We start from the raw sequence: 21177 nt of genomic DNA, 5'->3' as shown, positions 1-21177 counted from the left end.
CTTTCCCTCCCTCCTTTATCTCTTCCTTTATGGCGCGGTTCGGGTGTCCGCCGAGATATGTGAGACGGTTACTGTGCTTTACGCGCTCGCCGCGCCATCTGGCATTTGACGTCTCGCCGCCGCGGCCGCCGTTTTGGTATGACGTCACACCGCGTTCCTCGTTGCGCTCGCCTCCACTCGCTTCGCCAGCTGCGTCGCATGCCTGATAACGTGTCGGAGGATTGAAAAGAAGAGCTGGCGTGCGCCGTAGCCGCAGTTGTGTCGTCTTTAATGCGACAACAACAAAGACAACCAGACTAACCTGGACTTGCAATCAAGATTAACCAAGGCTAACCATGCTATGCCTTAGTTTTCTCTACGTATATCCTGGCATAGCCGAGCTAAGCCACTGCCAATTTTCTCTCTCTCGCTCCCTAGTCACTACTGGCATGCGCCACCAGTAGCACCGAGCCACCGGTGTTCCGCCGCTGCGCAGCGCCGCGCCTTTCCTCAAAATCCAACTTTAAATGTTCAGTTTTCTATTTCCTCTTTTCCTCCCTCCTTAATCCCTTCCTTTACGGCGCGATTCGGGTGTCCAGCGAGATATGTGAGACGGTTACTGTGCGATTTCCTTTCCTCAAAATCCAAACAAAACAAGTGAGCCGACGGCGTTCATATTGTTCATTGGCGTTGACAACTTTGCGGAAGACCGTTCATTTTCACGAAAGGAAAAGCGCACAACCGGCTTTGTAGGTCAGTGGAGACTTCAATCTCGCTTTCACTTTGTATATCCTGGATTAGCTTGCTAATCCACATTAATATTTTTTTGTTGTTGCCTAAGATGTACAGCGCGCGCGCTTGCGAGCGTGCGTGAGAGAGAAAAAGGATATGTTAGGATTAACTAATTTCTTTAAGGTACAAAAGTCACGGCTTCGTAAAATCGGGTAGCCTTTGATCTTTTCCTTGCGTGCCTTCTCGTAGGTTGCAAAAGCTGACAAGGTATTGTTGCCACCTATGCTTGCTAGCGCATATTTATGCCAAGGCACTGTTCTGTAACAAACACCCTTACACATTAGCTCAGGTTATTATTGAAGCAAATGCCTCTGTGAACCGCGCATTCGCTACTACATTTTTCGAGAATTAAAATAGGTGATTTGGACGTCATGATCGGGCTTCTTTTTTTTTGAGTCTGTGTGTGAGCGCTGTTACCTATTCGACTGGTCTCGCTGTGGCACCTAATGGTTATGTGAACTGTAAGTGTGCTCTGTGTTAATTTTTTTTTTGCGGTCTTCAGTTAATTAGCATCGTTAGCGAAGACGCCGCCTTTTTTTTGTTGTTGCGCTGCCTCACTGAATGGGCGCAGCACCACGTACAAGTGCTCACGTTGCCGTCTCTTTCCCTGTGTGTGCAGTTGCGAGCCCCCAGCCAGATTTGCAGCGCCGCCGTTGTTCCCCCAGGACGCTGTGGGCTTCGCGAGCAAGCCCACTCGACCCTCCCAGGGCAGTATTCTCCGAGTGAGTCGACACGCTGCTCTTCTATCCTTTCATATTTAATTGGTAATGAAAAAAGAAAAGAATAGAATAACATGCGGCGGCGTGTGTGCCTGCGGCCTTCTCCGCAACGCCGGTGGCATGCGCCACTTTTTCAGAGGTCAACGACAAGAACAACCACAACAGCGGCAACCTTCTTTCACTTTGTGCTGTCGCGTAACTGGGTGCTCTCTTATTTCTGTTCAACGAAGAGCGTCGACAGTAAACGCTGTGATGGGCACGGGAGTGTCGAGGCCGCTTTCGGCGCATTCACCGAGAGCGTCCTTAGTCGAAGCAACCTTCGGAAGTGGTTTCGAGCGCTTGTTTGTGAGTTTTGTGATATCTGAATGTGTTTTTTTAAGGTTCCAGGCGCCGGTCATTCCTGTTCCCTGAAGACACGCATTGTTTTGCATATAGATTAGCTTAACGCAGTGACTCTCAGGCCTACACACATGATTTCTTTCTGACCTCGGACCGCACTGCGGAGTTGTTTCCCTCGCCTAAACGAGCAGGAGATGCGCCGTCCTTTTTTGTTTTCTCGGACTGTGAGGTGTTGGACGGATCCGGGTGGGGAGGTAGACGCAGCACTTTTCTCCGTGGCTACAGTACACTGGACGCCGTTTTGTGAAAGAGCGGGGCCTGGCCTGTAGCATTGATTCGCCTCTGAGTCGACGAAGGCAAGCCCTATTCGTTGACGTCGTAATAATAGTTGTTTTTTTTTTGGGGGGGGGGGGAAGGAAATGGCGCAGTATCTGTCTCATATATCGGACACTTGACGATCTAAGGACTCGCACTGGGCAGGGAATCAGCTGCGGTGTAGGAAAACGCGGCCGGTGCCGCTTCATTGAAATAACTGGTCTTTTGTGGGAATATTAAACCATGGCTTCTTCGTAGTGGTTATTTTATGCGCGAATTCTGTCTTTACGTTAAATGCGCTCAGGGAGAATTTGTATCGGTATTGGCTCGTAGGGAGGATAAACTGATGATAATAATAATAATAATAATAATAATAATAATAATAATAATAATAATAATAATAATAATAATAATAATTGGTTTTTGTGGAAAGGAAATGGCGCAGTACCTGTCTCATATATCGGCGGACACCTGAACCGTGCCGTGAAGGATGGCATAACGGAGGTAAACGGATGAAGAGTGGCAATTTTTTTTGGCTAGTTGGTTCATTAGGGAGAAGTAGAACAGCTCAAATAATACGGACGACTGAATAAATACAAACACACGCGCTGACGAAAAAAATGAGGCTCGATTTTTGTGCTGCCTTCCTGTTCTCTTCGGTGAATTTTACCGCAGCTCCGAGGTGCGCGTGGCTTGCTTGCGTCCGTAGGCGACAAATTCTCGGGGCGCCCACATGTCTTGTGGCGTTTGGAAGGCGATAATAAGTTAGGAACGTCTAGCTCGTGCTTTCACTTTTTTTTAATGCACGGCCACAAACGCCGCAATGATAGTTTGAAAACGCACGCTAACTCAGTAATCGCAGTCAGTCAGACTGCGTATAAGTGAATGTGGGGGTCCACTGCAAGAGTTTACAGGAGGGTTAGAGCAGCGTGTTATTTCGCGAGCAACGAAATCAAAGGTACCCGCGCATCCGGGCGGATACACTGTGCCGCCGGTTATACTCGGTTCATTGTCGCCATGGCAACGGAACGACGAAGCTCGATCATGGCGCGGGGTTTCACTTGGCGCGCGAATTCACGGACATGACGAGCTCTGGCCTCATGCTCCGGCGTCGCGTACTTTAGCGGCTTGATCCGCGCCGTTGGTCAACCGGTTTCTCGTTTGCTTCCTCATTTTCCCTCTCCTACGCATCCTCATCTGTTCCTTGTGTCTCTGTGCAAGTGAGCCTCGGCGGCATAACCCCGTGATTAAGCTAGAAGCGTCGAGTCGGGAAGAACGTGGCTGGAATGGCTCCAGCTTCCAGCGATTTGCCATCAACGATTCAAACGATCGAGGAGCCCCCGGTGATCTTACGGGTGGGACGGAGAAGGGCGTTCGCTTTCTGCCGATTCCTTCCGTCCCTGTTTATTTCCTCTTATTCCTCCCTCGCGTCGATCGCTCGGCAAGTCTTCTTGCACGCGGCATGCGCGGGCGGCGCTCTCCCGAATTGCTCTTCTCTTCCCGTATATTGAGTCCGAGAACGAGAGGGTCGGGGGAAACGAGGGCGAATCGGCGGCGGTGGAAAACATAAGCGCCGGGAGCGCATCTAGTGGCCGATGTTGTTGCGTGCCGCCGGCGCTCGCCTGATGCTTGCTCCTTGGGTAGAAGGCGCAGGGAAGCGAACGCGCTGGGACGCGCACATGCGCGCACACACGTTTTGGACTCTCGCGTTCTCTGCCGACTCGGAACGGGCAACGCGGCGTGCATAATGCATGGACGCCCGTTCTTTTGACCGCGCCTTTCGTCCATCCGTAGGAGAAGACGATCCCTCCCCTCCCCCCTCTCTCTCTCTCTCTGAAAGTGGACGGGAGCGGAGCGGTTTGAGCGAAATTGCGCGGCTGGCGGCCCCCGTCGGAGCCACTCGCGTCGAGTGTGCTTTTCTTTTTGTTCTTGTTGTTTTTCTCCATTCTTTTTGCTCGCCCCGCCTTCGTGTAATAAGACGTAAGCGACGAGGGTCGTCGAGCGGACGGCATTGTGTGTTCCTCGCTTTGCGCGTAGTTAAATTTGCCGGGAGGGATGTGTGCAAGACTCCGAGCGACCACGGAATTAGCGGCGACATTGCGCCCGTTCTCTCGTTTCGAAATTTCCGCCTTTCCCGCACCTGAACAACACCTTGCTTCGCTCTAAATTCGCTGCACCATTCGGATAAACCTCTCTCTCTCTCTCTCTCTCTCTCTCTCTCTCTCTCTCTCTCTCTCTCTCTCTCTCTCTCTCTCTCTCTCTCTCTCTCTCTCTCTCTCTCCATCGCGAGTGTTGCCTTAATCGCAGTGCCTCCACACGCGCACTGCACTTCGGGAGATCCTTTAGTGGAAGGCCGACTCTTAGCGGATCAGGTTACGTTCGTTGTCGTCTCCACGCGTCAGTGGAGCCTCGACGGGAACGAAAAAAAATAAAGAAAAAAATGATCGCGTTTTGGCACGAAGACCCGAGAGAGGTACGCTAAGAGAGCCGGCGCACGCGTGCATAATTGACGGCGTGTTCGAGAACAAGGCTCGACGTATACTCTCCTACGCCGCCGCCGCCGCCGCGTGGCTTTGGAACGAGTTCTGTTTTGGAAAGAAAAGTTATCCTGCGCGCTTTATTTCCCCTTTATTTCGCTTTGCCAGCCGCGGCGGCGCGCGCGGGGCTTAATTCGGCGCGCTCTCGTTGCGTTTTTCATGCGTGCAGCGCGTGTTTGCGTGGCGCGGCTGTTTCTTTGCGCGCGTGTGTGGCGCGCAGTTTTCCCGGCAGCGTTAACTACTCAACTCGGGCGTGCAGTGTCGCATTTCAAACGACCTCCGGGGACCTGCTCTGCGACGGCACGCGTGCCGCCTTGCCGTGTGTTCTTTCTCTCTCTCTCTTTCTCCCCTTGACTTTGGTTGCCAGGAAGGAAGGAGCACGCGGCGGGCGGTGCGCGCTCAAAATTAGATTTAGTTTAGTGGGACCCCCCGTTGTTTTCGGGCGTGTTTTCTCGGGAGAGGATGCTTTCCGCGGAATCAGCCTGCGCATAAATCCGGAACGAGCACGCACACGCTCCGCCCGAGTGTGCTGTGCGCGCGGAGTTTTCGGAGTCGAGAGACTAATCCTTGCGGGACGGGGCCTCGGCACAACAGGTCGCGGTGCTTTTCGCGAGCGTCGCGAAAACGCGGGAAGCCGTTGTGCGCGCGCGCGCGCTCGTGCCGGTGTTGATGCTCTGCGGGCTCACAGGTTGCCTGGGATGCGCTCGCTTTATTCTTTCTTCTTCTTGGCAGGAAAAATAGGGACTGGAGGAGGAGGAGGGGGGGAGGCGTCCTTGTCCATTACGACGGCACTTGTAGGAGGCACGTTTTTCCGCTCGACGTCGTCGTTTAGACGAAGCCCTCTCTCTCTCTCTCTCACTAAACTCTGGGTAGTTCTCGCAGAATCCACGATACAGCGAGTTTTCCCTAAAACGCTGTTCTCGCTTCCCCCGCCCATGTATGCGTGTGGGCGAATGCTGTTGCGCCGCGCCGTTTCACTCATGGGGCGGGATAAGAGTCGGCTGTCGTGCTTGTTTAGGCAGGACGCGTTCTGCATCTCCTGGTTCGCTGGTTTTCTTCTAACTGGAACGTATACCTGCCGAGGGTGCCATTGTTACCGGGGGGGGGGGGGGGTCCGAATGGGGAGGGCAGAATGGTATGGACCTCCTTCACCCCGCGACGTCACGAAGATGCGTTGGCGCTGATGTTAGCAGCGACTTTCGCATGGTAGGCAAAACAGGTTCCGCTTGGCCGTGCCTACCGCAGCTGCCGCAGTTACCGGCGGCTGCTTCAAGCCTGTGCACTGCAGAAGCAGCATATATTGACCAGCTGCGTCACTGCTGGATCCGCGTAGTAGCAGAAAAAATATTAAATTAGCCTCGATAGGTTTCTCGCGCATAAATGCCGCATTCGGAAACTGGCTAACAGGCATTGGGCCACGGTAGTAAAGCGCGAAGTCTGGGAGTCGATAGGCACTGCCACTCAATGCACTTAATGCATGCAAGTTACTGCGTTCATTCACCTGAACTTCAGTATAGTAGGCTGATAATTGCTCAAGGAAAAAAAAAAGATATATGTAGCTGCACACGTACTTATCACCTTGAGCCGGAGTGCACGGGGCGCCGACAGGTTCACTCGCCCCCAAGGAATGCGTTTTTTTGTTAATAGCACACCATGTGTAAATGGCGCGTTTTGTGACATTTAATAGTTACTTGAAACTGTTTCTTGATATGACGACGTAATTATTTCATTCGAGTAGAAAGAAGTCTGGTAAGTTGTGTCAATCTTGCGCGGTCGCGTTGGTGTGCTTAGAATAGCGTACCTTAAGTGTGCTAAACGCCATATGCTTTTTCATTGCATCATGCATGTGTCATGTTTCATGAGGTAATACATGATCGCGAAGCTTGTTTGGAAAGAAGCAGCCGCAGGCGTGCTACTAACAGACACGTGGCGAGATTGAGAGGGGACGCGGCATGAAAAGTGTTTTCGTTATTCATGCATGCGATATGTAACTAAACTTGGTGCAAATATGAAATTCCTACGCTAGTTTCAGTCATTCCTTTTATTTATAGCTATACCTGGCGCAGTTCTGGGTAATTATAATTAACACCGTCGTCAAGTCCCCCCAAGCTAGGTCTCAAATAATTGAGTAGATAGTGCGCAGTTTTTTTTTTTTATGCCAGCATGTGCATAAAGCCCTGTTCTGTATGATGACGCGATTAGTTGTTTTTCTATATGATCAGTACTTATGCATGGATAGTTACATGAAAACGTTTTCTTACAAAAAATACAGAATACTGCACGTGTAGGGAAAAAATCGAGAGATTTATTACGCTCCTCAACGTCTCAGGAATAGTTTGCGACAAATGGAATCATTTGATTTTCATGCGAATTACGAAGGTGAGTGATCCAGTCGCAGAAAATGTGAGAGGTCAGAAAACGAACCTTAAAGTTTATTCCCTCGTTTATGGCATCTTCGCTTTCGCTTTGGTCAAAGAAATGCGGCACTGAAATCAAAGAAATTACCTCACAATTTTTGACGACCACACTTCTAAAAAGCGTAATTTATAAATTTGTACTCAATATTTTGCTATAATTTTTCCTCACGAAACGACTTCAGGGCTAGGAAAGGAAATAATTCTAGAAATCAAAAATTTTCACCAAATCGACCAGCTTAACAAGAGGACAAGTCGGCCTGGCTGGTGCTTGGTCATGCGGCTAAAAACAGCGCTAAGCGAGACAGGAGATCGGGGACACGACTCTGTCCCCACTTTTCGCGCAGCGCGACACGTACGTATGTCAGCAGACGATGAGCGCATGTCTGCTCCGGCGAAACAACGCCAGCACTTCCCCTCACTACTGTCCCGAAGTAAAATCATTCCGGCTAGTGCAGAGTGTCAAAACTTGTTTTATTCAATGCCTAGCACGTAAATAAACGGCAGGAACGCTTTCTACATGTTTACTACTAACCATATATACAATACACAGTGGCAAACTATTTCTCTTTATAGGCCGCACGTGGACAACGCGAGCTCGTGTACTTCGACAAATTACTAAGTTGGAAGCATCGACCATTGCTGTGATTCGCAGAAACTGGAAACGCGCCTACAAGCCTTGAAAACCCGCGCACAACACCTATCCGCGACGCCACTCCCCGACCTTTTGCCTTCCACGAGCTCGCTAGCGACTGCAGCGCCACCTCGTTTGTTTACAAACATGCAGGAGGTCCATACGTTGTTAGGGGCGTGTCGTATACAGTCTCGGAAAGTCGCGCGGGGTTTATGAGCTTCCGTGTTTCTTCCCGCGCTCAAGCAGCACTTTCAGTAGGCGACTCTCAAGAGCGTTTGCTCACCGCACAGGCTTAAGATTGACGCTTCTCCAGGCTGTGAGCGGTCCCGCGAGTGGCGCCGTTGTAGGCGGGAAGTTTGCGGAGGCCTACGGATACCTGCGAGCTTTACGCTGTTCGACTTATGATGGAGCGTATTCTTTTAAAACTTTCTTTTTAAGCCACCGTGCATCTGCTGGGCATGCTTTCCGACCCTCTGTGCTTGTCCCTAAAAACTCTCCGCCTTGTTTGTATTATTCTTTAATTCTGCCTTTCGCTTTCAGCGCCTAAGCGTGGAAAGAAAAACTGAAAGATTGCGAAACGGCTCGCGAATTGCTAGCTTCGCGTTTCCTGTGTTTCTTTTCTGCACTCCTGGCATCCTTTAGCTATCGAACATAAGCACTTTCCTGAACTATCCAAATAGGCTGTACAAGCCTGAGAACTCTGATCATAGCGTACTTTTATTTTCTCCCTGAAATATTCGCATTTTTCTTTCCGCGCATCGGGTGAGGCGAGAAATTTTACCTTGTTACTAGAGCGCGAACATTTCGCGTTACCCTTCTTTTCTTGTCATCTCTACTGAGTGATTTCTTTTTTTTTTTCGCATTCCGCCTTTTTCAACACGTGACTGAACAATAAATCGCGCACTCGGCCCAGGGCTGGGTTTTCATGGGAGCACCGCGCTAAGCGTAGGTGAAGGTGAAGCGCAGCTTTCGGTTCCAGATAATAGTGAAAAAGAAACAAAAGGCGAAAGAAATGACTAAGAAGGAGGAAGAGAGGAAGAAGAAAAAAACGACACTAAAATGGAAGGAGGTCTGCCGTGGCGTTGACACACCGCGCTGCACTGACCCGAAGCTCGTGGCTGATATGTGACCCCATCTTTTGTTTGTGCCGTGAAGGTGAGAGCGTCAGCGACCGCGCGCGCGGCTAGGCTTTTTCTCGCAAGACGACGACCGGGGTTTGGAAACAGGGTTGCGGGACGAGGGGAATGCGCTTGTAATCAAAAGGGATTCTTCTAGCCCAGTGGCTTGCTCCCTCCGCCGGCCTTGGGCACGTAGCCCCCCCCCCCCCCCCCCCCCCCCCCCCCCCCCCGCGTGTGAAGCAGAGCGAGAGGAATTCATGCGCCTATCCTGTTTACGCGTGTTTCGACGGAACCCATCATACCCCACCGTCTCCTTTGCTCCCCATGTCTCTGAGGCAACTTTTTTTTTCAGGTTCTTCGCTCTCGCCTGAGAGGTTTCGGAATTTAATTCTGTTTTGAGAGGGAAATTCCTGGCTGCCACCGAGTCGTGATTCTACGATCCCTGCTTCCATCAACGTTTTCATTTGGCGAGCGTCTCGCCGTTTGCGTACTTTTTTTTTGTACTTAAAATTTTTTTCATTGCCTTTTGCTGCGCCGCACGCGGTTAGTGTTCTCTGTAGGTCACCGGCTGTGCTCGCTCTCGGTTCCTTGAACCGGAGCAGGAGATGAGCAGAGCACGGAAGGAAGTTGCGTTTTATTAAAGTATAGATGCGCTCAGGTTACCTTTATTCCGTGTGGCATAAAGAACGAGAGGGTTGCTCGGGGAAGCGGCATACAGGACGCCGTTGGAGCGGCTCCTTCCTTGCAAGCCCAGCTTATCGGCAGTCATTTCCGGTTGCGTTTCAATGCGATCACGCAGCGGATGTGCTTTCCGGCCGTCTCTAGATTTCTCGTGCGTGGGGGACCCGCTGCTGTGTCGTCTTCCCGAGTGAAGTATGGTCCCTGCGAATTCGTCGTCGTTCATCGAAGAAAGAATAGCACTTGTGATAAGGATGAAGCGTATTGGGTACAATAAGCCGCGTCGCGCCGCTGTAACGCTGCACCCTATATGAGCTGGGTTTATGTTAGAGCCGTTTACTGAGGGAAGCCTAGGCTTCTCTTTTATCTCCGGTTGTATGAGATACTTTCTTCGCGGTGAACGGCGTCGCGTTCGTATGGCTTGTAACCGAAAACTCCTGTGTTTATGCTGCTAGCGAATGAGCATGATTTTCAGATGGGCTGGAGCCATAACGGGCTCGTGGACTGGATGTAAAAACAATGCTATGCAGGCGGGCCGGAGCCATGTGGGTCTAAAATATATAATGCTATTAAGGGGCGGAACCAAATGTGGGCTGGAGCCAATGAAATGCTCTTCAGGTGGGTCAGAGCCGCGAGGGTCACGCGATTCGAGGAAGGGGCACTCCCTAGAATTTGTCGTACCTGCTTCTGTGATCGAGGTGCGAAATGAGCACGCGTGTTATGATTAATTAGGGCGTCTTCTGTGCGCTCCTCTCTATAGAGTTTTGTGAGAAGCCTGACAGAATTATGCGCTTTAAGAATTTCTTTATTCATTAGACGTGGTAACGCGAGTAGGTGCCCACTGGTATCTACTCCTATTTGTGGCGCCCCGATTGGCGCTATATGTTGTAGAATTGAAGTTGCTTTTAGAACTAGCGCCATCCAACATGTGAGGTCGGCGCACGAAGTGGCACTCACGCTCGCGCACACATTGCTCAAAGGTCTGCATTCTGTGAACTAAATGCTTGTGCAACACATTGCGATATTTTCGCGCAGTGACTGTTGGCACGCTGACGCTTTGTATTTATAGGTTGTGTCTTTTCTTCGATGACCCGCCTTCCGGTATCGTGCATGCTATTGTGCTACGGCGCTTATCGTGAGCTTCGCGAAGTTTTTCTCTGTCATGCATGTTACGCATTCGGAAAGCTTGGCGTCCGCCCGTGGAGAGACCGCGCGTCGCACTTGCACATGCACCCGTCGACGTTACATCAATGAGGAGGCAACGTGACGTTGTTCTCCAGCGTAGCAGCATCACGTGGCTTATGCCCGAATATGCTCTCCCTCTTTGAATAGCAGCTTGTATGGAATACTTTCCGGTTATCCCTGGGGGTTGGTGTTAGCTAGGGATACAGTTTTGGATCGTACTTGGACGTCAAGCGAAAGAAGCTGTTCAACTACGTAACATTTCGGGCTCTGTTTGACTTGGCAATGCAGCAGCGCAGGAAATGAGGCAAAAGCCGGTCCGTGTCGTCGTTGAATCTTCTCGGCCTGACTGTGTGCGCTGTTCAGTGCAGCGAGCGTTGCTGCGTGCCGGTGGATCCTTGGGTTTCGTAAAATGTGCTCCTCTTGTTTCTTGCCCCACTCTCTGAGCTCTGGTTCCTCCCACTCGCCTCTTCTCTCTGTGTGGCTTGTGCGACCCAGGTTGCTCTTCCTGAGGAAGCTCTGGCGACCAGTCGTTAACTGCCCTCTGCCACGGTGGTCAGTTTGCTCACAATCCCGTGGACAGGTTGTGATAACGCCACGAGGTCACGCGACCGAGGTGTTCCACCTATAGGCTGCTGCTCCCGGGGATTTTTCGCTCACAACGACGCCGACGCCGGATTTTCAGCACAACTGGCGCGGCCTTAACGCTGCCGCGTTAATGTGTAGCGCAAAGCGGTCGCATCACGCCTCACGAGTTCCTGGCTCTTGACACGCGTGTGGGGGTCTCACTTGCACGAGACGCAGTGAACAGAGTGCCAGGCGCCACAGCGTATAAAAGTTTTGACATGCATCACTGCATAGAGCCGGCTCTTGAGATTCGGCGGAGTTGTGGCAGCTTTTCTGTGCTTTGCCTGGAACGAGGGGCGGGCGAGCCAAGAACACTCCGTCGAAGCACGGGGGGTTTCGATAGGCGGCGGTGGTGCGTTCGTATTCGGGGCGGTGAAAGATGATGGCCGTATAGGGGGCGAGGAACATCTTCCCGAAGACCGCGGGAAGTCGTCATTAATTACGGGAGCGTGAAGCTTTCGCGGAGAAATTCCTTGACTAACGACGCAGAATCGTGAGGAAGCTAGCTCTCCGGAACACCTCAGCCGTGTACTCGAGAAAACGCCCCGGACTACTAGTTGAAAAGAAGAGCGCGCAAGTTAAGAAAGAAGAAAAAATGGAGAAAGTTCAGACTTGCCCGTAAGGCCGCGCTTATCGATGAGAACTTTCACACCGTCGTTCGTGTATAGGCAGGCTCTCGCTGTTTGATAAGAAGCTCCGGCACGGCCGGTGCTCTGGCCTTTTGCCTTTACTTGTTTCCCGTGCGTTTCCGAGCGTGCTTCTTTTCGGGAACGGAGGAATCGGCCCCCGACCCTTATTTTTACCAATTCGAACCGAGGGGAGCGCGCCTGAGATATGGACTGGCCGTTCGGCTCGAAGGGGACTTGACTAATGCTCGCTTTTAGCCGCGCCGCAGCAATGAACGGGCCCGCGCGCCGCGCACTCCGAAATAGCCGCGCAGACAAATGATAGCAGCCGGCGGTGGGCGGCCGATGCCTGCCGTCCCCGGCCCATTGTAAACAGATGTACCGAGCGGCGCGAACGAAAGGAAATGGCGCCACAAGGAGCAATAGTTGGGAGAGAGCTGGCTGGCTATGTAGGCGGTCCACTGCCTCTTCTTCTGTAACCGTCGGCCTCTCCACACACCTCTCTCGCATCGAGCCGCGCGGATCAGAACGGTGAAAAGCCGACATCTTTCCAAGCTTTTGTCTTCTGTAGAGGCCGCCTTTCTGCTTAGGGCTGGACGCTTGTGTACTATACAGTGGCGCGGCGTGCCAAAACTCTGGCTCCTGTGAAGGAGTCGCGAAGCGCTGCCTTCCAGTCCAGGGCGCTAAGGAATTGGTGCCCTCGTGAGAACAGAAAAATCACCTCTGTGTGCTTTTTTCTTTTTTTTGTATCGATAACTTGAACAGTTAATGACGGAGGATAGAACCTATATAAATACGTTCTGCGCACACTGCACGAGCGCTCCACTGCTAATCCAGCTGCTGCGGCTGTCCCTTGTGTTCTGCTTGCGTGTGGGCGTTGCTGTGGACAGGTGTATGACCTGTGACATGCTATATAATTACACACATGTGTTTCAAACATATGACTCGTGGATATGACACATGGAGTCAATTGGAGAGTCATGGCTATAGTGTACTAGATTGCTATAGTCATGGCTGCGGAGGCCTTTTGCCCTGCAGTGGGTGCAGTCAGGCTGATGTTGATGATGATGATACGACATGCTAATGAACGCTACAAAATCGTGGCAGCTTCGGAGACGCGCATCAGCGTTGAAAGGCAGCGACACGAAAAGCTTTTGCATACATATAGACCCTATGATTATGAGGTTCATTAGTCTAGCTTCACCTCAAGCGTGGCGGGATATGTCCTGTTCAGCGACAGTTGAGCGTTTAAACTTATACTTATCGCGCACGCTGTAGCGACTAACTGCGCACGCGCGCTTTGCACGCTGAAACGCGTTTATCTTGCTGCTACGGATCTACCCTGGACGCCATGCTGCGCACCACAGATCATGGCTCGGCAGCATGTGCAAGTGGCATGCACGCGGAAGCTTGGCAGGCATTCCTGGCAGGAGCGAGAAAAAACCGCGCGGAGACAGTGTGCGGTGTGGTGGTGGTTGTTGCTATGATGGGGGGGGGGGGGGGGGGATACTGGCCCCGACGTATGTTGCGCGGTGTGGAAACCTCTGCATGCGAGCGTTAAGTTGCGCGCGAAACCGCATTCGCAGCTGTCCTCACACCGGCGCTGCGAGCGCGGCCAGTGGCATCGAGAAGAGGATGCTGCGATAGCGGCGTACCGAGAGGTCCGTCCACGACTCCGCCGCGCTGCGCGAAACTATAGAGCGGGCAAGAAATATATGGACTCCGAGCGTGGCATAGAAGCGAAAAGATACAGCGGGTTCGGGTATAAGGGGGCCGCCGTTGTGTATGCGCGCTTCGCGGCGGCGAGTTGGAACTCGCGCGTCGGAAGGCGCGCGCTCTCGCTCTCCACGCGTTTTTCTCCCCGTTCGACGAGTGCGTCAATAAATAATCCGCCGCCGGGGCTGCGCGTGGATGAGAAACGTATGGCGGCGAAACGCGCGACGTCGGACGAAGGGGGAAAAAAAAAAAACAGGGAGGAGACGTATAAAAGGAGGCGGGCGGCAGCAAGAACGGCCTGAGAGGATTACTACATCGGGATTACCTTTCCCGGTTTTTTTTTTGTTTTTGCTTTTCACCCCACGCGACGGCCTCCGTCTTCTTGGGCACGCGCTCTTCTTTGGCCGCCGCCTCCCGCGGCCTAAACGGGCGTGCATGAAAGATGCTTATCGTTCCCGAAACGATGTATTATACATGCGTGCGCGCGCTCCAGATTTTTGTGTCGCTTTCGCGGACTAGGGATGCCGCAAGAGGAGTGTGGCGGCAACGCCGCGGACTCGGGCGTGTGTATTGGGGGCTGAAAGCGGCAGGGGGGCGGCTTTGTTGCGGGATCTGGCGCTCGGCGTTATTGCGGTGCGGATGGAGCACGCCTCCCCGTGCTCCACACGGTTGGGTTGTGTCTCTCTCTCTCTGTCTTGCCCTTATCGAGTCGGTGTTGCCGAATCTCCCTAAGTGCGTCGGAATGCGTGCGGCGCCTAAGTGCGTCGGAATGCGTGCGGCGCGGCAGGAATTGGATGCCTGCCGCGGCGGCGGGCGCGCTGACCTGCCGCCGTTCCCCTTTCGTTCTTTTTTTCCCCCTTTTATCTCTGTCTCGAACCTAGCGGTAAAAGAACGAGAGAGGCACTGTATAGCGGCGCAGCGTTCTATGGATGGAGCCGAAAGGGAAGATTGAAGAATGGCTTTTAGCTCGAAATCCGAACACACGCGAGCGAGCGCACGCTCCGCCACGCGACTTCCATCGCACTTTCGCCGCTCTCTTTTCTGTCTCCGCCTCACTCTTTTTTTTTTCTTACTTTTCTGCCCGCATGAAGGTTCTATCTTTTGTTGTTGTTCATTTCTCTCCTTTTTTGCAGCTGTGGTGGCGCGTGCTGTAAACGTGCTGCTGCGGCCGGTGCCCGCCAGAGGGGGCGGTTGCATTGCGCGCGTCGTCAGGCTCTGCGGTTTCTTCTCTCCCCTTTCTTCGGAGGCTCTCCGGGGGATTCGGTGCCTCTGCTCTTGTTTCGGCATTTCGCGCGGGCTGAGCCTTTCCCTGCAGCGATGCGCCTCGCAGCGGCATCCGCGGCGCACCTGGAGCGGCCCCTCCGAGCTGGCTGGGCGAAGGAAATTTTGTAAGAGCTTCCTGGTCGCGTGTCTGGGTTCGGCCCCTCATCGACATCGTGGGCCAATTTGGGGGAACGGAAGAGCTGCCTTCTGTAGGAGGGGCCTCCAGCGGGCTCAGCTCGAAAGAAACTAAGTTAAGCAGCAGCTCGGGGAGACTTTGTGTAAGCCTCTTATTTTTGCCCGTTTTCTCGGAGCGGAAATGCCTAATTCTGGGAACGCCTGGGTTTATGCGGTTCAAAATGGTACATTAGAGCTTGGTCTCAGACAGAGACTCCACCAACTCCTTCTGTCTTTAAAAAAAAAAAAAAACTCGTTTTGTTTTTCCTTCAGCAGCACACTTGCCTTGGCCGTCTCGTGTGTTTAGCGCTGTTCGAAAATTAATCACCTTCCACCCCCCCCTCCCCGCCCCCTCCACCCCCCTCCAAAGCAAGTTAGTCACCCGTACCAGAAGCGCTTCAGTGCCAGCCGCGTTTCTAAAACGGGAGAAGCCAGCTTTTGGGTTGGGCTCTTAACTTGTCGGTCAAGGGCACGTTCGAGTGGTGGGACTTTTAAATATATTTTTAAAAATTTTAGATGTATTTTAATAACGGCTGCGGCGGTACTCTCTGCATCTCATTCAATTTCAAGGCCTGCGGTTTTTATTCTGGGGGAAATAATGAAGATTAGGGGGCTTGAAGCGGCGTGAGGCAACGTCAAGTTAGTAGCTGTTGTGATCGCGGTGTGTCTCCCCGTGTTGCTGCAGTCCTTTAGAACTTGTAGTGTACCGTAGCTTGACCTAGACTGTGCCGCCTTGTTGCTAAAGTGAAAGGGACAAGATGCGTATGCAGCTAATTGGCTGCAACGCTTGTTAACGCCGCCGCGTTGTAGGTTTCGGCGCGTCGTAGCTGCAATCATTGTCGCTCAATCACCAATCGCAAGACCGTCCAACGTCCCCTTTCAGCCCGTTTTGGTTAATGGCTGGTCTTCGGTACTTTTCCTCTGAAAGGTTAGACGCATCGGCATATGCGCGGAGGTACGCGTATACATCTGGCAATCTTGGACATGGGAACGTTGGACATTGATTGTTGGAACAGTGGACACCGGGCCTATATATATATGGCTGAGAGGGAATTTGTCGCGAACGCATCCCGCAAAAAAAAAAAAAACAGTTTCACGGGCTTCCGCTATAGGTTTTTGGCGCCCACACAATGCGTGCCTTGGGCTGCGGCCTCGGGCTGCCGTGTCTTGTCAGTGACGGAAGGGCTTTTACCTGGCCGTGGCTGAATGTCTCCTCCTCCACATTAGTCGTCCAACCGCGCGCAGTTGGTGGCAGCCAGTGTCGTCCACATTTCTTTCCTCGCTCTGCCAACTCCGGACACGACTTGGCCGCGCGGAGAACTCCTCGAAGGCCACGCTTCGCACCGCGCTCCGGCACCGGAGCGGCCCGCGGCCGGGCGCTCTGGTTCGCAAATTTCTTGGCTCCGTCTTCCGGGCGTTCGAGCAGCGGTGGCGACGCGCAGGTGCCGCGGCTCGGCAGTCGAAAATAGTTCCGCCGAGGATGGCGGGCGGGTGGAGGAGGAAGAAGGGGTGGGAGGAGGGCGTTCCGGAGATTGGTACGGAACGGGTTCGGGAGCGGCGGAGGGGCACAGATGACTGTGGTCGGCCGGCGGCTCCCGCTGCATCTGCCAAGCAGACCTCCTCGCGTTGAGGGATTCGCCTCTCGGGGCTCTCGCGGCCGCCGCCGTTCGCGCTGCTATTTTGAACCATTGTTCTGGCCGCGGCCCTGGCGTTCCCGGCAAGAGGAGGCGCTGCGGGCGTCGAAGACCCTCTGCCGCGTGCTGCGCCGTCGTCGTTTCTGCCCGGGGCAATTAATCGAGCGCGCGGTGTTATTCGCGGATCCACCGCCGTGCGTGCCGGCGGCCCAACAAGGTGCGCTCATCGTCGCGACCCGGATGTTTATCGCCGGGCATCTCGTCCATTAGAGGGGCGCGCATATTGCGCCGGCGGAAAGCGTTCCGCTGGAGCGCCTTCTCGTCGTCGTCGTCGTCGCTGGCACGGGCGAGCCTTGGCACGGCCCCTCGGCATCCCCGAGCCGTCGCGCGGCGCTCTCTTCTACTCGCTGAACCGGCGCCACGCACGCACGTACGCCTACCTGCTCAGGTGAGTCGTGCTCTCCGGGGGCTTGAGCCCCGGGCGCGGGCCCCCGTTTGCCCGCTGTTCCCCTTCTGTTTCACTGTGGCGATCAGATCGCTTACCCTCAGCCTTCGCGGCTGGATTTGGCGGATTTCTATAGCCGCGTTTACATGAACGCGACAAAAGTGGACTCCAGTCCCCTTTGTGAGGGAAAGTGCAAAAACTTGAGGAAGAGAGTAGAGGACGAGCCACGCTGTTCTTTCTCAAAACCTGCTCTTTCCCTCAAAAAGGGGTCTGGTGTCGACTTCTGTCGCGTTCATGTAAACGTGGCTTATGTACATTTTACGTCGGTGAGCGTGTCCATCGTGAGGAAATCAAACAGAAGGGAACAGGTGCAAAAGAGTTTGCCTAGCTTTCTGAGGGGTCTACATGCTTGCCACTGACTATTGGGTTGCGCCGCTCGAGTACGCGTGTCACAGTTTTAGGAGAGCGTGTCTTAAGTGTCGCGGACGTGTGATCGTTCCTTCGTGCCGCTCACGCGGAAACTTACGAAAAACGCGAGATGCGAGGATGAAGGAGTTCTTAGCAGAATTCGTTGATCTGGCACCAAAGCGAAAAGCCGAAGACGCTAGCTGTAATCGGTTGCGGTTTTTCCTCCGCTTTGGTTTTGCAAAGGTAAGAAAGCGCCTTGGACGTAACGCTTTAACGCCGGTGTTTGCGTGTGCCATCTTCAAGGTACGCCCAGTGCTGATGCTTGAGAAGCATTGCTGTGGCATTGGATGCTCCCAATGCTCGGCTTGCTCATTCTTGACGGGCTTGACGGCGATCGGCGGACGTTCACTTTGCGGTTTCTAGTCGGAGTGCAGTGGCTGTGTAAGCGCGTTGAACTTTTATTGTGTCTGTGCCAGCCAAGAAAGCTGTTCGAAACACGAGGCACCGCTGGGGCGATTGTTTCGAAGTTTCAAAAAGTTTGTTTCAAACACCACTCGGTTGCCGAGGAGGCGACATACGAGCAGACAAACTTGCCGGAAGAAGTGTCACCACCAATTGCAATTCAAGTTACACATTGCTCCTGTTTCCTTCAAACAGTTCCGTCTAGAGACACGGGCAGTCTCGCAGCCATCTTGTCACTATAAATGCAGCCTTTTAAACGCCCGCAGATGCACATTTTACACGTTAAGCAGCGCATGCAGTTCGGTTCGGCCTGGCTGCATTACGCTTGTTACTGGAACTACCGCCTCCATTCGATGGTTAGCTTTGCCGGTGACGTAGAGCCGCCGGTGCTTTAATGGCACATTTCTTCACGAGCGGCATGTGTTTCCTTCGTCTTCTGCGCGAAGCCATCACCACGGGCGGGGAGAAGGAAGGAATAAGTCGGCCGCGCGTGCCGATTCCCCGGGGTGTATTCATCACCGGCCAAGAACACTGGCATCGGCGCGATTATTATTAAGGCCGAAAGGTATTACACGGCCATTTTCACCGCGAGCTCGGCGGTTCGCTGCGCGTATAAAAGGAAAGGTGCGTTGGGGAAGAGGGGAGGAAAGATAATAAAAAGAGGGGGCCGGTGTGCGCCTATTAAACGGCGGCGGCCGGCCGCACTGTGTGGCAAATGGGCCCGCGTCACGCATGACGCAGATCGGGGGCTCGCGCGGGCTGATGTATTGGAGCATCGGGCCACGGGAGAGCTGGCGACGGTGGAGCCCCCTTTCTTCCGCCGCGTAATGGAATGGGCCGGACCGGGGGACCCTAATGAAGAGTTTATCGAGCAGCCACCGACGCCTCTTCCTGGGGCTCGGTCGCCGCCTCGTGTGTCTCGCTTCCCCTTTTCACATCTTCTTCCTCTTTTCTTCCATCCTTTCTGGCTGAGACGACCGCTATCCTCTCCCTGATCTACTGCAACTACTACTAGTGCTACTACTGTGCTGGTGGCGGGGCACCCTCTGTGTCCATTCCTCTCGGCGACAACCCCCCCCTTTTCCTCTAAGCCATGGTCTTTCGCCCGGCTCGGCCAAAGTGGCTCGTCATTCGCCTCGGACGATGCCGGGCGGCGGGCGTCTAAGCTCCCCACTCGTCTTCGGTTCACCTTGCCCTCCTCGTCTGGTACACGCCTCGGATGAGGCGTGGTGGTCGGGGTCCCTTTCTCGTCTCGTCCTCCGTGAGGGACGCTTTGTATCTTCTGCCTTAGCGACCCCCTCTCGGTCTTCCTCTGCCTTTCCAGCGTTTCTTTGACGTTCTGTTCCTCTTTCTTCTCAATTTTTTTTTCTTATCAGCCCCCAACTTTGTTTTCTTTTTTTTTATCTTGAAATTTCACTTTTGTGCCACGCAACAAGATCTCTCGATGGCAGCGTTTATGTTCCCTATTAACCTCTGCGTTTTCCTTAACTTTTCGTGTAGGCTTTCGTCCCTTTTTTCCTTTTTGTATTGCTGTCACTGTGCTGCTATCGATTGTAGGCATCTTTCTAGGGTCACGTCTGCGTTCTGATTCTCCTGTTAACGTTTTGGACTGGCTTTGATGGCCTCAAAGCTGTCACAAAAAAAAAAAAAGGTTGTGAAGCGCTGAATAATCACTGTAGCGAACGTCCGAACGATGCGCGTTCTATTTGTTTCGAACGCACTAAAAGCACTCGAACGGAATAATGCGGCGCGCTTCGATGATCTCATGTGAGACTGCTACAGCACACGACGCCAGACGCAGGACACTATCTGGAAGCGGGGATGCGACGGTTACAGGCATGCCAAGAAATGAACAAATGCTGAGCGAGTGAAACGCCAGTGTGCCACCCCGTATTCCTTTTAGCCTCTGTTGCGTCGTCGTCGCGTTTCGTGTTCCCTGGATTCGTTTAAACAGCCCCCCACCCCCCCCCCACCCCACCCCCCCACCCCCCCGCCTTATTACACGTCACTGTCGTATGTGCTCGTTCGCGTAGATGGGGAACAAAGGAGACAGAAGAATGAGAGACGAGGGAAGGACGGCCAGAAAGAAACGCGATTCAAATTAAAGTCCGCATTGTTCCCCGTTTAAAGTTCCTGCGTATGTATTTTTCTCTTTTTTTTGCTTCAAGCTCGCACCCGGGTGAAGAGCAGTGAGGCACGGCCGCTCGAGGTTGCATTGTTGGCCGAGAACGCGCGCGCGACGTCGACTTTCGGTGACGGTGTTCTTTCTAATCTTTTTGCTCATTCATTTAGGGAAGCGCACGTTGTCCCCTGTTTTCCGCCCCGCATACCAAAAGGGATTGGGGACTGCAACGAGTGGCGCTGGATTTTGAGCAGCACTGCGTTGAGATCTTTTGGCGCCCCTGTCGTCATCCCTGATGCGTTCTTCGAAAGTCTGTAGAGTCGTGAAGGCGATGTCATTTAAACGCGTTTTATGTGTGTACTATCTCTATTTTATTTATTTCCTTCTTTCTTTCTTTTTCTAGCCGCCGCTGTGGCTGAGTGGTTATGGCGCTCGGCTGCTGGCCTTAAAGACGCGGATTCGATCCCGGCCGCGGCTGAAGAATTTCGATGGAGGCGAAATTCTAGAGGCCCGTGTACCGCGCGATGTCAGTGCAAGTTAAAGAACCCCAGGTGGTCGAAATTTCCGGAGCCCTTCACTACGGCGTCTTTCATAGCCTGAGTCGCTTTGGGACGTTAAGCCCCCCATAAACTAAACTTTCTTTTTCTGTGCGTCAATGTGTGCGCTTCTTCTCTCGCGCGCGTACGTGAATTCTTGAGCTCGGTGTTAGTCACGGGTGCACTTCAGACTCGAATCTTCCCCCCCCCCCCCGCACACACACACACACACACGCACACACACACACACACACAATGCCTTCGGCAGCGCTCCTGTGCAAGCCCCCAGGGTGTAAAAACCTTCTTTGGGCCCCTCCCCCCAAAAAATCTTTCCTACATGCCCGGTGCACTATTTCCTGCTTCTGAAGTCTCGCTCTACTCGTCGCGGTGGCTCAGTGGTTAGGACACTCGGCTACTCATCCGGAGTTCCCGGGTTCGAATCTGACCGCGGCGGCTG

The 21177-nt window shown here is 53.2% G+C and overlaps 1 protein-coding gene across 45 annotated transcripts in view; it reads left to right on the top strand.

Annotated features, from left to right (window-relative positions):
* mub (poly(rC)-binding protein mub) overlaps window positions 1-21177 on the top strand; it is a 385362-nt gene that overhangs the window by 246641 nt on the left and 117544 nt on the right. For all 45 annotated transcript variants that reach the window (XM_077627372.1, XM_077627365.1, XM_077627374.1 and 42 more), the window contains one exon: window positions 1391-1493. The gene's annotated coding sequence lies outside the window, so the exon portion shown is untranslated. The remainder of the gene's footprint in view (window positions 1-1390; window positions 1494-21177) is intronic.

This window comes from Amblyomma americanum, chromosome 6 (assembly GCF_052857255.1).
Source record: "Amblyomma americanum isolate KBUSLIRL-KWMA chromosome 6, ASM5285725v1, whole genome shotgun sequence".
In the NCBI taxonomy this organism is placed as follows: Eukaryota; Metazoa; Arthropoda; class Arachnida; order Ixodida; family Ixodidae; genus Amblyomma; species Amblyomma americanum.
The sequence above is the reverse complement of the archived record's forward strand: the minus strand, read 5'-3'. Positions and strand labels throughout refer to the sequence as shown.